Source organism: Lithobates pipiens, unplaced genomic scaffold (assembly GCF_037356315.1).
Source record: "Lithobates pipiens isolate NorthernLeopardFrog02 unplaced genomic scaffold, aLitPip1_a1.2 Scaffold_19, whole genome shotgun sequence".
NCBI lineage: Eukaryota > Metazoa > Chordata > Amphibia > Anura > Ranidae > Lithobates > Lithobates pipiens.
Genome location: NW_027507764.1, coordinates 226,786,917 through 226,802,809, shown reverse-complemented (window position 1 = coordinate 226,802,809; position 15,893 = coordinate 226,786,917). Strand labels below are relative to the sequence as shown.

The 15,893-nt window shown below is 38.7% G+C and overlaps 1 protein-coding gene across 1 annotated transcript in view; it reads right to left on the bottom strand.

Moving 5' to 3' along the window:
* DDC (dopa decarboxylase) overlaps window positions 1-13,842 on the bottom strand; it is a 232,366-nt gene extending 218,524 nt beyond the window's left edge. Inside the window, exon 1 of the mRNA XM_077491761.1 lies at window positions 13,735-13,842. The gene's annotated coding sequence lies outside the window, so the exon portion shown is untranslated. The remainder of the gene's footprint in view (window positions 1-13,734) is intronic.
* Window positions 13,843-15,893: the final 2,051 nt, after the last annotated feature.

The following is a 15,893-nucleotide window of genomic DNA, read 5'->3' as shown; positions in this document are numbered from 1 at the left end:
ATCTGCACCCCCTACCCCCTAAAAGGTGCCAAATGTGACACCAGAGGGGGAGAGGGGGTACGAAAAGTGGAGGTTAAATTTTTGTGTGAACCTCCACTTTAAGACAATTTTAGAATCCATAGGAGCTGTCCCAATATCACTGCCCCACTGGCTCAAGCAGCTGTGACCCTACAGCTTCATGTGAACAAAAATGTAAAGAAACCAGAAAAGCGCATCTAAGTGCAGTATTTATTTAGTACACAAGGCAAGCAGACAAGTGAACATCAAAGTTGAGATAAAAAAGCTCATCTTAGGATAAAAACCTGTTGGAATAGGTCCTTGACGCCTCCAGTCTGAGGGTATGCCAGCCCCGGTAGCCACAGTGGACAAGCAAATGCCGGCAGGTCAAAGTCATTCCAGGTACAGCTAGATGGAAACCAGCTTGAAGCGCGACACCAGTAGGCTTGTAACGCATTTCAGAGCATGCGCAAAGCTCATACTGAGTATGCATGCTCCTTTTTCAAGTGAGCAATGAGGTTTGCGCATGCTCTAAACGTTTTGTGTTTTTTTCCTTCACCCTAGTGACGTTACACGCCTACTGGCACTGCACTGCCAGCTGGTTTCCATCTAGTTGTACCCGGAATGACTTGGATCTGCCAGCATTTCCCTGTCCACCGCGGCTGCTATACCCTCGGACTGGAGGTGTCAAGGACTTATCTCACCAGGTGTTTATCCTAAGATGAGCTTTTTTACCTCAACTTTGATGTCAGTGTTCACTTGACTGCTTGCCTTTTGTACTAAATAAATACTGCACTTAGAGGCACTTTTCTGTTTTCTTTACATGTAGTTCATCCAGAGTTGAGAAGAGCTTTGCCCTTAGTGTGTGCTTTTTATTCGATATCTACTAACTGATAGGTATTATTCACCTCTCTCAGGACTCCCCCTTTTTATGGACTTATTGAACTAATCCTTGATAATCTACATGCCTTCTATGTAATTATCCTGTGTGCTGGCATTTTATTATTTTTTCATGTGAAAGGCAGGAATGTTCATCATTGACCTAATATGGCCAAACGGCTATATTTAGTCAATGTCATTAACCTAAAATGGTATTGTGGCTATATTGGATCAATGGCTTTACAAATATCCCCCTCTCCTTTGTGTAGGTAAAGCACAGCCAAGTCGCAGCTGATTTAGGCTGGAGGGGATGCAATCATGTGACAGATTTCCACAGGTTTCTGCCGAACTTGGATCAAACCAAGTTCAAATTGAACCCAGCTCACCCTGGTGACAACCATTGACCCCATTTCTTTTTAGGGTTTTACAGGGACAGGAAATTACAGAATTTTTTTCTCAAGAGGTTACCGACAGATATTAAAACTTGACAGAAATTTTAACTCTTCCCCACTCAATCCAGAAAAAAAAAGCTAGACTGGATTAGGCTTCAAGTAACAGTGATTTATAGTATGTACAGAATTGCTACAGTATATGTAGCTCAGACACTAAGCCATTTACTACATTTGAAGCTAGCTACAGAATTACCAGTTTCAGAAGTTCATTGTGTTTTCCAATCAGCTGTTGGTTATTACATCATACCAGCAAATTCTAGTTGAATATATATCCATTGAAGGTGGTTATAACAGCTGTAGCAGCTGCGTATCACAGGAAAAAAAAACTTGCATCTCATAATCGTTTTTTGAAAACACCAATTAATAAATATTATTGGTTGGATGTTAGAAAATACCACTATCGATATTAAACGCAGTTTTTACCACCTCACTGGCCCTCAGACATGCACATAGATATTATGCAAAGGTGTGTGCTTGTGTGCTCAACAGATAGCCTTGTACACACGGGCCGAATGTCAGACGGCATCGGCCGGGTCAATAGAAATTGCCCAACATTGGGCACGTGTGTACTACAGTCAGTCCGACAGAAGCCGGCCGTTTTGTTCAAGGGGCATGCCCGGAAAACATCTGCTGATCGGCTCTCGATCACCACTCTTGGCCAATGGCTCAGAGCACTGACCCGAGTGTTTTGGTGGAGGGGGGGGGGCAGCTCCCCCTGTCAGAACACAATAAGGCAGCAGGGGAGTTCGCTGTACTAATGCCGGATAGTTAGTACAGCGGTTCCTTCTGAGCTGTCAGGTTTTGTTTCCCACTTAACCTGCTGGGGCACAGACAGCAATCAAAACATGACAGGTGTTATAATCTTTCTCTACTCTTTTTGAAACTTAAAGTTTTGCTTTTACTTATACTTGAAGGTGTTTTAAAGGATAGGATTACAAAAATCCGGTAATTGCAGTTTAAACTGTTCACAAATCTCAGAAGTTTGCCAAGCACTATTAGAGGTCTTTGGGTTTTGGTGCATTAAACTATAATTTTACATAATTTTATAATTTTTTTTTGTATTGGATAGAGTGGAGAGGGATTAGAATACCTGTCTACTTTATTTTTTATTTCTGTTAGCCCCCGTACACACGGTCGGAGAATCCGCCGGAATGTGTCCTATCGGACCGTGTTGTCGGATAATACGACTGTGTGTGGTATGCATCGGACTGATTCCGTCGGAATATCCGTCGGACCAAGTTTTCCAACATATTGGAAATATTTTCCGACCAACTGGTCCGATAGGACATACTCCGATCATGTGTAGAGAATTTCGATCGGACAAAGTGCCACGCATGCTCAGATCAAATTCCTACATCAAAGCTATTGGCTACTAGCCTGAACGTAGTCCTATCGTAACGAAATTACATCATCACGTTCTGAAAGATCTGATTTTTCAACAACTTTGTCCGACCGTGTGTATGCAACAGTTTCGGACAAGATCCGACGGACAAAATCCGACGGACAAAATCTGACGGATTTGGTTGTCGAAATGTCCGATCGTGTGTACAAGGGCTTAGGGAGATTCACTCCTTCTATTTCTCTTGTTTACCATTATAATTGAAAGTAAAAGAAAATCCAAATTTTGGGTTGTCTCCAGAAAAGTAATAGAGGGGAAATCTTCCAATGAGGACACTAGTTCTGGTGACCAGTGGGTGCCAATAGAATTCCCTTGATTTGGAATATCTTCTAACTTCATGTTTGGCTATGGGACAGGAAGTGAAGGGAAATCTTTGCAATGGGGCACATATAGCGAAAAAAATTCTGACCCTCTCTTGCTCTATTCAAAATGAAAAAAAAAAAAAAGCTTTGTCTATAGCTGTACTTTAAGTGCACTGCTGAAAACAGTCAGCTTCAATGTTTGTAAAGTTTATATTTCATTTTATTTAATTGAGCCTTCTGTATTTTTTGCTAGCTAGTCTGATTCCAGCTTTGTCACTCTCAGCCCCACCATGGTGTTAGACAGATTAGATCCAGCCATACAAAAATGCAGAAGGCATTGAATTTCAATCAGGGAAACATCTTCCATATGCCTAAAAGCCAGGTTCAACAACATTCTACTGTTGTGTCTTTTGGTGAGTTAAATTGTCTATGGCAGTGGTTCTCAATCCTGTCCTCAATTACCCCCAGCAGGCCATGTTTGTAGGTTTTCCTTCACCTTGCTCAGGTGTTTTAAATCAGACTCAATGGCTTGGTATTTTGCACAGCTATTTTATCTAAGAGAAATTCCCAAAACATGGCCTGTTGGGGGTACTTGAGGACAGGGTTGAGAACCACTGGTCTATGGATCCTGTCCATTCAGAAAGCCAACATTTGATACAGAATAAATACAATTTAATTTAATTTAATTTAATGGTCTGATTATTCACATGATCAGGCTGCTAATTTTCCTTGCTATTCTGTCTTTGGAAAAAACAGGTTAAAGGTTAAGTTCACCTTCAGAGTATGTTATATGTTACACCTGTATTTGGGGTGTAATATGTAACATGTTCCAGCATTCATCTTACTCACCTGTGACAGCGTTTGGGGTTCCTCCCCCCTCCCATCCCTGCCATAATTGAAATTGGCACAGCAGTGTGTTTATAGCCGCATCATTTATTCACAGAGATTTGTGAATGTAGAAACGACATGTTTAGTCTTCCACCATGGCAGTTTGTAGATCAGCATGCTTGTAGTCCATTCCCACTTCCAGCTAAAAGCCCATACAGAGGTACAGGCAGAAAGCTGTGTGCAGGAGCCTGACATTGCAAATGGGATTGGCTGATTGCAGGTGCAATGCTTTGCAGGCTCCTGTGAGGAAAAAATAATAAATGCACATTTTTTTTCCTGCTAAAATATGTGCATGTATTTATTCTTTCCCCCAAATGTGAATTTAGCTTTAAAGAGCAGCGAAGCCTGTCTCTATTTAAGGTAGAAAAAAATATGTGTTTGTCACTAAGGTCACCAGAACTAATACCCCTATTGGAACCATTTCTCTTTACTATTGTTCTAAGGACACAAAATTTGGGATTTTCTTATAGCGAAAACAGCAAACATGACAGGTAGAGAGGGTGAACTCTCCTCACTGGGGGGGGGGGGGGGGCAAACCTATTACGTATTAAAATTGGGGTATACAGAGAAAAATAATGCTGAGGAAATACAATATAACAGCTTTGGAGGAATCTTGAATGCAATCTATAGGTTGATGTCTAAGCCCTTGTACACACGGTCGGAGATTCCGACAACCAAATTCCGACGGATTAATTCCGGACAAGGTCCGGAAGTGACTTTGCATACACACGGTCGGACTAAGTTGTCGGAAAATCCGATTGTACATAACGTGATGACGTTATTTCGTTACGACAGGACTACGTTCAGGCTAGTAGCCAATAGCTTTGGCCTAGGAATTTGATCTGAGCATGCGTGGCACTTTGTCCGTCGGAGTAGGCTACACATGATCGGAGTATGTCTGATAGGAGCATTTTGTCGGAAAATATTTCCGGCAAGTTGGAAAAGTTGGTCCAACGGATATTCAGATGGAAACAGTCCGATGCAGACCACACACAGTCGGAATATCCGACAAAACGCTCACACCTATAGGGCTTACACCTATTAGACCCAATGATATTACATTTTCAAGGAACATAATGTGATGTATTTAAAAATTACTTTAAAAGTTTTTCTTTAATTCATTATACATTTAAACAAAGGTAACACCAAATGTGCTAACTAAAAGCACATGAATTTTTCTGCAATTTTTTTTTATTTGTAGTATAGTATATCACAAGTTATTCCAGGTCATTATGAAACATGAGATGACAGTATAGTATTTATTATTTTAACTCACACTTTTGCAAATGTACACACACACACACCTTTATATAACATAGCAAAACTAAAAAGTAGCAAAACTAGAAAATATTTTGCAGAAGACATACATGTATGAGCAATATTAAGCACGTGTGCTTAAGGAGCTGCAGATAAACTACATGAGGTCAGTTATTGCTACATTGATGGCTGGTCTGAATTAAGAGTTAAATGTAAATAACTATATACTGCAATTGGTCCTTGAATGCCAGCATGTACTTTGATGACTTTAAACTTGTCTGGTCATTAAATAGCAGGATGAACGCAAATTATTTCCATTTCATGTGCTTTTCTTTCCAACTTCAATTTAACCCCATAACATATTACAGTGTTCTCTTTGCATGTGAGGTGTAGAGTGCAGGAAATTGATATTTGGTTTCATAGTGTGGAATGACAAGTGGGCACAAATTAGGAGCTCACAACATGGGATTGTGGCTGCCACACTAATTAATAAAGTTTTCTAATAAAAAAAAAAAGACATCCTGTCACAGGGCTTGAGACAGGAAACACGTTTTTCCTGCACGTGTATGAGGCTATAAAAGGCCCCGCATGACAGACTGCTTTGCAGTTGTCCTGGATTGGCTTGGCGAGCTCCCCCTCTGTCCCACCCTGTCGCTGGCACCATTATGTGGTTATGTCATCCTTGGATCAAGGGGGACTTAATTTACTTATTGCTATTTTAATAAAGTTTAATAAATCTCAATTTAAATACCAATAAAGGTGCCATGGCCATTTTAAATACCAATTGTATTGTGTTGTGTATTATTTATTATTAATATGGTTAGTTGAATGCATGTGTGCAACCTACAATTCCATGAAATCTGTAGTGTGGAGTGCAATTACTCATTTTGGCTTGGTGGCTCTTAAACATGCAAGAACCTCAAAAAGGGAACCATTTGAGGAAATCTGGGAATGTTGGCGTACCCCACCAATAGTTAGACTACACCAATAGAGACTAAAGGTACTTATTGACACAAACCGAGGGTTACAAGCCAATGCATTTTGGGGGCTCTCAAATGCCCTATTAAATGCCCTTTTATTGGGGTGAAAACTATAAACAATACATTAGCAAAATTATCACATAATGGAGGATAAATTTAAAAGTAAAATCACCATAAGTAGGCTAGTAAAATGTAAATGTAAATAAATCCTACCAAAAATAAAGTAATGAAGATTCTGGTAGATAGGTGGATAAAATATGTAGTGACTGGTAGGTCATAAGTTCCAAATATATAAAGATGCATAGAAATACATAAAAATTAATGGTAAAAAAAAAGCATTCTTTTTATGAGTGTTTTGTAATTGAAATTTGTAAGTTCTGTATATAATTGTATTCCATTTTATATGTATTGCACACTGCCCTAACTGTGCACAAGGCACGTATAATGTTTTCAGAACATGTTTACATTCTTTCGAGTCCTAATTAGAATTAGCCTGCCTATGTAACGCCCCTTGTTACCATATATGTACAATTGTAATATTAAAGGGATTGTAAAGGTTTGTTTTTTATTTTCTAAATAGGTTCCTTTAAGCTAGTGCATTGTTGGTTCACTTACCTTTTCCCTACATTTAGAAGGGAAATTGAAAGAAAAGGTAAGTGAACCAACTATGCACTAGCTTAAAGGAACATATTTAGAAAATAAAAGACAAACCTTTACAACCCCTTTAATGTGATACCTACGTAATCATGTGTATAAAAAACCTTGAAATGCGTCATAAAAGAAGAGAACAGTTATTTGGAAAGATGAAAAGGTGCTATTAGACAAAGTTACAGACATTATTTTAGTCAAATATAAACATTTTAATGGTCCGACATTCTGTGCAGCAAATATACAGCTAACGAAATGTTTGTCTAATGAAAGGTTTAAAATATGAATTTGTTTTGTTTGTCTATGTACAAATCTAACAATGAAAAATGCGTACATTTGAATCCAGCTACCTTATTGCCTCTATTAAAGGAGGCTGGAGGCAAAGAAAAACCACATATGTTAAATTGATGACATAGGAATCAGCTGCTGTGAGCCCAGTGCAGGACACACTCCCTGAAGACCCGAGTATTTCATTTTTTCTCGAGTTATCCCCAGTTTTATACTGAGGATTGCAATACCCATACTGAGTATGCAGTTTATCACCCAGAAGGATACTCTGTATTCAGAGTCATTGGATCCTTTTTCCCCATCTCAGGAAGCATGTTTTAGCAAAGCCTGTGAGCTATAAAAAGAGTACATATTTATATAGCTAGTCAAGATATAGAGAGCTTTTGGTTCAAGCATGCTAAGTTAATTTGATTGGCTGTTTTCAGCCTTCCAGGTTCTTGCTGAGGTAGCCAAACTAACATTAAAACTCACACATGGAAGCAGACCAGACGACTAAGGATGCTGCATTTACAGCCCCGGACACTTGCTGGGTCTGTGCAACTCACAGATTCCACCCTAGTTCTGGCCCAGTATAGCTGGGATTAATAATTCAACTTTAAGGACCCCCAGAAGGAGAAGAACAAGTGGTACACAGGGGGCAACTTCTTATGAAACATGATTTTGGAAAAGGTGATCACTTATGTCTGCCAGCCACTCTTTTCCCTCCAGCTTGACAAATGGACCGTGTCATCAGTCACAAGCAGTTATGGCTGCCTTAGTAAATGAGGGTGGGATAGAGCCAGGGTTCACCAGAGTTGTTTTTATAATATACCACTTCTTGTTTTACCTGTTACCAAAGGTGTTACCAAAAGCTGGACATCCCTTCCAAAGATATTACAAAAAGATATATCCAGATGCCCAAGTCAGGATCTTATGAGTATGCATTTTGTCTGTATGGACATGTTTTCTGGATGTCCAGTGGCAAATGCTACTGCAAAGGCCACAGTAAAAAGTGTTACCTGAAGTAGTTTGTAAGTACAGAGTGCAGAATCTATAGAGAGTAACAGAGGAAATCATTTTTATAGGAGAGTCCTTATTAGAAGTTTTGAGGTTTTATTTTTTACACTCCCTACTGTCTACAATGTAGCGGAAAAAGTAGAGTAAGAAACTAGAAAACTTTTGCCTGAATGTTTTATTATATTTTATCAAGCCCCTAAAGGGATGTTGGACTCTCTCCCTATGGGATTTGGTTTGGGAGTGTGTTACTCACTTGCTTATATTTTGTCTCAGTAGCTGAAGTCCTCCATTCAGATCTCACAGGGAATGTTGCTGGTTTTTTAAGGTTTTTGACAAACTCATTTATGTGTTTTCTCCCCAATTCCAGATCCTAAAAGTTTGGAAGGATCTACAACTAAAACCAGGTGACTTGTCGATTGTTAAGAGACATTTATATATAAGGAAATGTTTGGAGACTCAATACAGCATCTATTTCATGTACAGTTTTGCAAAACTTGAAGGAAAAATCACCTGGATCCACACCAGACACTGCAAAAATGACTAAATTAAAGACATCTCTGTGTTTGATTTGTTTCCCTCTTGCGATAACAGTCTAGGGTACTTTTTGATTCAATTACTTTAATTGTAAGGGATATATATATTTGAAAAGTAGTTTAGCCATGTTGAAGTCATATTTGTCTTTTGTACCTCTTCCATTTTATGTAGAATTGTCTGTGTTTACATGTGCTAATAAGTCAGCATACCAACAATTAAGCTAGAAGGCCATTCTGGCAACAGGAGTGTATAGCCAGTACTGTAAATATGTCTTATTAATCATTTGTTTTTCACAATGAAAAGTCATTTTGTAATGAAAAAAGCTGCTCAGTTATAATTTTCTCCACAATGGAGTTTTTGCCTCTTTGGCCAGGGCTACCTCCACCTAAGCGTGTGGAGGTTCCAGGTTAAAGGTGATAGCAGTTATGGTTAGTGATCAAAATATTGATCAAAAGTGAGGAGAATGTAATGGAAATGTGTAAGTTCTGTATATAATTGTATTCTATTTTATATGTGTTTCAGAATGCTCTCACTGTGCACACGATACTTATAATGTTTCCAGAACATATTTACATTCTTTTTCGAGTCCTGATTAGAATTAGCCTGCCTATGTAATGCCCCTTGTTACCATAAATGTACAATTGTAATATTAATGTGATACCTACATAATCATGTGTATAAAAAACCTTCAAATGCATCATGATAGAGGAGAACAGTTATTTGGAAAGATGCTGAGCATATCTTTTGTGTCTGTTCCCTACTGCAGTAGTTTGGAACCACTAATCAATATGAGGATAGGTGTTGCCTATCTAAAAAATATCATAAAGTCAGTTTTCAAGCAAGATTCACATAGCTCTCATTGAAAATGTACACCATTTTTAAGTGGATTTAATTGTAAAATGTTAAATTATGAACATAAATGTTATTCAAAAAGATGGAAAACTGCAGTGTTTGAGATGAAAGTCTCTTTCAGTATTTTCTATAATAAACTTCCACAAAAAAGGGTATGCAAAAATCCTGATTTTCCGAGCAAAAAAAAAACCCTTAGTCCTTTTGTGTATAGCGCAATAATATGGGTAAGACTCCTAAAAGTGTCAACTGCCACCACCAAATAAGGATGAAAGTCTTACAATAAAAGACAGACCCCAGGAGGACCGTATGCACTTGTGTATAGCACACCTGTATACCTGAAGCAATGGGGCTAGAAGCAGCCAAAAATGCACTCCTCTGACTGTGCCAGTAGATATTCCTCAATTGCCCCCAGATTATATAAGAAAAAAGATGCTTCAATCATAGAGATCATCCAAAACAGTTTATTAAAAATCAAGATAAAATCAGCATCCAAGAGCTCCTCCATATGGGTTTTTCCACAAAGAGGATGCCATCAGGGATAGTTTTCTCTCTTTATGGGTAATAGACTTTTTATATATACATTGCTTCTATCAAAATGAACATAACTGTACTAAATATTTTCTTAGCATTTTGCAATAATTTTTTTGTATGTAAAAATTGATATTTAGCTCTTGTACTGTAGCTTTTGACTAGTTGATTTTTTCCTATTTTATTATTTTATAACTGTATTAATGGCTTTATTTATGGTTAATCCTAATTTTCAAACCTGTGCTCCACTATGCGACTATCCACATATATATCACTCATATTTTTAGCCCTGACGTAGGGGTCATTTGGGAGCTTGTGAAATGTAAAGACGGTAACCTTGGATTTCTAAGATACAAAAAATATTTTTGAACTCCAAAAAATGTATTTTGATGATAGATGGGAAGATGTTAGTGGCAGCGTGGAAATTTTTTTTTTTGTGCCTTTCGAAAGTAATAATATACCTGTGTTACAAAATTCAGATTTTTTGCCAACATTTTCCTCAAAAGTGTCACATTTTAAGCCCTCTGGATGATAGAAATCATATGGCTACTAATTCCATCAAGTTGTCAAGTTATAAAAGTGGCAAAGTTTTCTGTGGAACAATAAGTTTTCCTGTATGGCCCATAATAATAAACAGTGAATAGTTCACTTGGATTTTTTTGATTTTTTTTGTAAAATTATCATAAATGTTTTTTTGGTGTGGTCATATTAGCTCAGCTAATGGCACTTCTGCCATACAGCTATAAAATACTGGGAAACTCCCATTTTATGTGAACATAATCTTATTTTCTGAAATACTTTTTGAGTCACTGACCTAGAACGGGAAAGCCAAAAGAAGGGAGGGCAAATATGTTTCAGGTCAGTGATTCAGAGCTGAAGCCAAAAACTCAACGGGGGTTATTTACTAAAGGCAAATCCACTGTGCACTGAAAGTGCACTTGGAAGTAAAGTCGCTGTAGATCTGAGGGGGACATGCAAGGAAAATAAAAAACAGCATTTTAGCTTGCACATGATTGGATGATAAAATCAGCAGAGTTTCCACTCATTTCAGATCTACCCCTTAGATTTAGAGCAACTGCACTTCCAAGGGCACTTGCAGTGCAAAATGGATTTGCCTTTCGTAAATAAACCCCAATGTAATCAGCATTTCCAGAAAGAGATTAGTAGAGACATATTGGGGGTTATTTACGAAAGGCAAATCCACTTTGCACTACAAGTGCAAAGTGCACTTGAAATTGCACTGAAAGTGCACTTGGAAGTGCAGTCGCTGTAAATCTGAGGGGTAGATCTAAAATGAGGGGAAGCTCTGCTGGTTTTATTATCCAATCATGTGCAAGATAAAATGCAGTTTTTTTTTCTTCCTTAGCATACCCCCATCAGATCTACAGCGACTTCCAAGTTCACTTTCAGTGCAATTTCAAGTGCACTTTACACTTGTAGTGCAAAGTGGATTTGCCTTTAGTAAATAACCTCCATTTTATTTCTCTCGACAGATTACCTTTAAGGTACATGACACCCATTGTCAGTGTCAAAATACTGTAGCCATTTCCCATGTCTTTCTTCTGCCCTGTTTAGAACAGATATTCTGGTTAATATTGACTCAATTGTTTGCTTTGACTTTAACACTGATTTTATCCCGTTACAATAATGGATTTCACAAAATATATGTTTTGGCAGTTACAGAAGTAAATAAATAAGCTGGCCTTCAATGGGATCTACAGTATATGACTACAATACTAAACTTTCTTAGGATAATTTCTTACATGTTTAAATGGAATTGATCACATAAGCTTGAGACACACTATACCATTTTCTGTAGATATTTTCCTTCCTCCTGTTTACCAAAACCATATAATATGAGGTCAAACCTTAAGAGTTTCAATTTGTATGCAATCAGGCAGACCCTTGCACTACATGGTTATGATTAACCTAAAGGAAATCAGACAACAAAAGTTGTATAGTGTGTATGGGGTCTAATGGCGCGTACACACGACCGGATTTTTTGACGGACTAGGTCCGACGATCTTCCCGGCAGACTTTCAGCGGAGGTCCGATGGACTTTCTGAACGAAACGGACTTGGCCAAACACAACCGGACTAAGTCAGTTCGAAACTCTGTTCGTTTTGAACGTGATGACCTAAACAGGACTAAACAAGGAAGTTCAATAGCCAGTAACCAATAGCTGCCCTTGCATCGTATTTGGTCAATTTGTATGCAGTCAGGCAGGCAGGCCCTTGCACTACATGGTTTTGATAAACCTAAAGGAAATCAGACAACAAAAGTTGTATAGTGTGTATGGGGTCTAATGCCGCATACACACGACTGGATTTTTCGACGGACTAGGTCCGACGATCTACCCGACAGACTTTCACCGGAGGTCCGACTGACTTTCTGAACGAAACGGACTTGGCCAAACATAACTGGACTAAGTCCGTTCGAAACTCCGTTAATTTTGAACGTGATGACGTAAACGGGACTAAACAAGGAAGTTCAATAGCCAGTAGCCAATAGCTGCCCTTGCATCGTATTTGGTCCTTCGGACTAGCACACAGATGAACAGTTTTCCCGATTTTTAGTCCATCGGATAGATTTGATCCGTCAGACTTTTGGGGGAAAAAAAGTCCACTGGAGCCCACACACGATCAAATTGTCCGACAGATTCCAGTCCGCCAGACCAAGTCTGCTGGAAAGTCCAATCGTGTGTATGCAGCATAAGTACACAGTACCCGTGTGAGAATCTACAGACTGAAGATGCCATTTTCTGATTCCTGAATATATACTATCTCCGCCGTAAGCCTATCATCTTAACAGTTAAGCGGTAAATAGGGAAAATGTATGTTTCTGAAAAAAAAAAAAAAAAAGAATTAAGCCACAAAAATCTTCCAGCTTGATGGAAAATGATTTATGCTGAAAAGATTGAAGCCTCTGAAATCATGTGCGTATACTACATGTTACTCAAAGAATATGTTTATAGAAGGGAAGCCATCATTTTAGCATTTTAAAATCCTAAAAAGAAACTACAAATAAACAAGAATAAATATATAATTATTTTTTTTTTTAAGTATTCCTAGGTTATAAAATAAAAAATGTCAGTCCTTTTTTGTACAAAAACACCTGAAAGATTACATCCGAAGGCTGTCAGATGTCTTGTTAAAAAAAACATTTAATTTTGCCTGGAGAAAAAAAATCTCTTTGAAAGATCACATGTGAAAGGGGATCGGAGTAAGCCCAACTACATCTATTTTTAGTGTATGGCAATCATTTAACAAATGGGCAAATAGCATATGGGATGACTGGCAGTGCCCTGTAAACCAACATAACAAGCAGGACCCGACACGTATTGGACTAAACATGCTAAACCTGAATACATTTAAGAAATACGTCTATTACCTTATGTTTTTTGGTTTCAGGGCTGCATGTGTCCTGCCTTAAAGTGGTTGTACACCCTGTACAACAGTTTAAAAAGAAATTCAACATTTTCACTAACACATTTACCTGGAATTTGCGGTTTTCATGCCCGATTCATTATAAATATTTTGTTATTCCCATGAAATTTAAAAAGAAAGAATTTAGTGGAGATTTAAGTTAGTTCTTATGATATTGAGCATCAGCAGTGTTGATCATGTAGTGTGAACAGAAAAGCTTGGAGCGTGGAGAGTTGCTGTAATCCAGTTATTTATCTCCTTGGGATTAGACAGGCACAAAGCTGCTAGGTAAGAGAGAATGTTACTTACAGTTAATGTAAATATCCTGGCTCTTCAGCTGTTCTCCTCTTAGATGTGATACTCTAGTTAAGCAGCTCACTCTATATAGCCAGCATACCCACTCCCCTCTGGCCAATCAGAGACACTGCATGTCATTCAGCCGTCATCTGCAGCATCTCTCAAATACAAAAGCCACCGCTTGTACGGTACAAACATATGCTTGTTTTCTGTTGTTTTACCCGTCATGGCCAAACATGCTAATTACGTTATCTGATTGATTCTAACACTGCTACAATATTCTCTATTGGTCTCACCACAGCGTACATTCATTTGATTCTAGACTATAAGATTGACATTATTCATCTGACATTATGCAGCTAGCAGCACAAAACTGCTCAGATTTAATATAAAACAGGGACTATAATTTAGGAATGTTGTACTTACCTTAGTAAAAAAAGATGAAGCTGTGTTAACTTTAACCACTTCAATCAAGGGCACGTATACACCTTCCTGCCCAGACCAATTTTCAGCTTTCAGCGCTGTCACACTTTGAATGACAATTGCGCGGTCATGCTACGCTGTACCCAAACTAAATTTTTAGCATTTTGTTCCCACAAATAGAGCTTTCTTTTGATTGTATTTGATCACCTCTGGGATTTTTATTTTCTGCTAAACAAATAAAAAAAGACTGAAAATTTTTAAAAGATTTTTTTTGTTTCTGTTACAAAACTTTGTAAATAAGTATGTTTTCTCCTTCACTGATGGGCACTGATCTACACTAATGGATGGTACTGATGGATGCCAATCAGTGCCAAACAATAATGCCTGCCAATCAGTGATGCCCATTGTGGGCACTGATTAGCATCCCTGGTGGTCCTGGAGGAGTTCCTAGTGGTCCAGTGTGGGCATCCTCAGGGGGGAGCTGGGCTGATAATCAATCAGCACAGACCCCCCCCCCTGTCAGAAGAGCAGCAGATTGGCCGGAAATGCCAATCTACTCTTTTAGTAAGTCAACCCCAGGGTTTGCATTTCTACATGTTACCTCCCTACAACATGCATCAAGCTTGATTTACTAAATGAGTGTGTTCACCTTGCAAAGTGAATGTTGAATCACGTGCAAATTGTTTTTTGTTCATTTATCTTGTTTGGGTATTTAACCACTTGCCGACCACCTACAGCATATTTACTGCGGCAGGTTGGCTCTATTGCACGAAATGACGTATTTGTATATCATTTTGTGCAATAGCCACTGGGTGGCACATGTGTGCGCACTACCAGAGGCGCAATCACATGCTAATTGGACACAGTAGATGCCAGTCAGCTGGTCCGGTGAACCCGCTGTCCACCCACGATTGTTCCCCAGAGAGGCAGAATGGCAATCTGCCTATGTAAACAAGGAAGATCACTATTTTGACAGGGAAGAAGATGGAGATCTTGTGTTCCTGCATTGTGGCGATCGTTGTTGTGGTGTGTCGATCTGACACACCGCAACTCCGATCTATGTAAAGTCTCTCCGAGAGAGACTCTTTACTCCGCTTTTTTCAAAGCTTTTTGGTCTTTATAAGTGACATGATTGATGCTGGATGATGTGATTGATGCTGGATTTACATTTTCTTCCAAATACTTCAAATTTATTTGGCTATGTGTTAATTACTTTTTCACTTTTCTTTGTGAATGAATTAACAAGAGTCTCTATGTACCCCATACTCATTCACCTGGGGGAGGCAGATATTTTTGGGCTCTCTTTTTAAAGGATGACTTCCAGACCCTTGTAAGTCCTCCCTGCAGACCCCTATATCCCTTTTGGGGGGACAGAATGTGGGGATGAGTCTCTTTTCCCCTAAATATAAAGACAAGGTGCCCTACACAGAGGCCATTGACCTGGTATACAAATATATAAAAAATGCAACTTTCTGAAGACAAAGTCCACTTTCCATATATAGCAGCGCATAAACACTTTCATCCAAAGTGAATCATCTATAGTCAATCCGGTGTTCAGAAAAAGATGGTGTTCAATCAACCAGTTCTTAGTGTGATATAGGGTAGAGGGACAGCTTCCACCACGTAATACACCACTTGTGGATCAAAATGATCCCCCTTTGGGGATGCACTCACCGAACGCCTGAAATCATAAGCCTTCAAAATACCATTAAAACTTTCTTCTCTGGCCGCTAGATGTCTCTCTTATT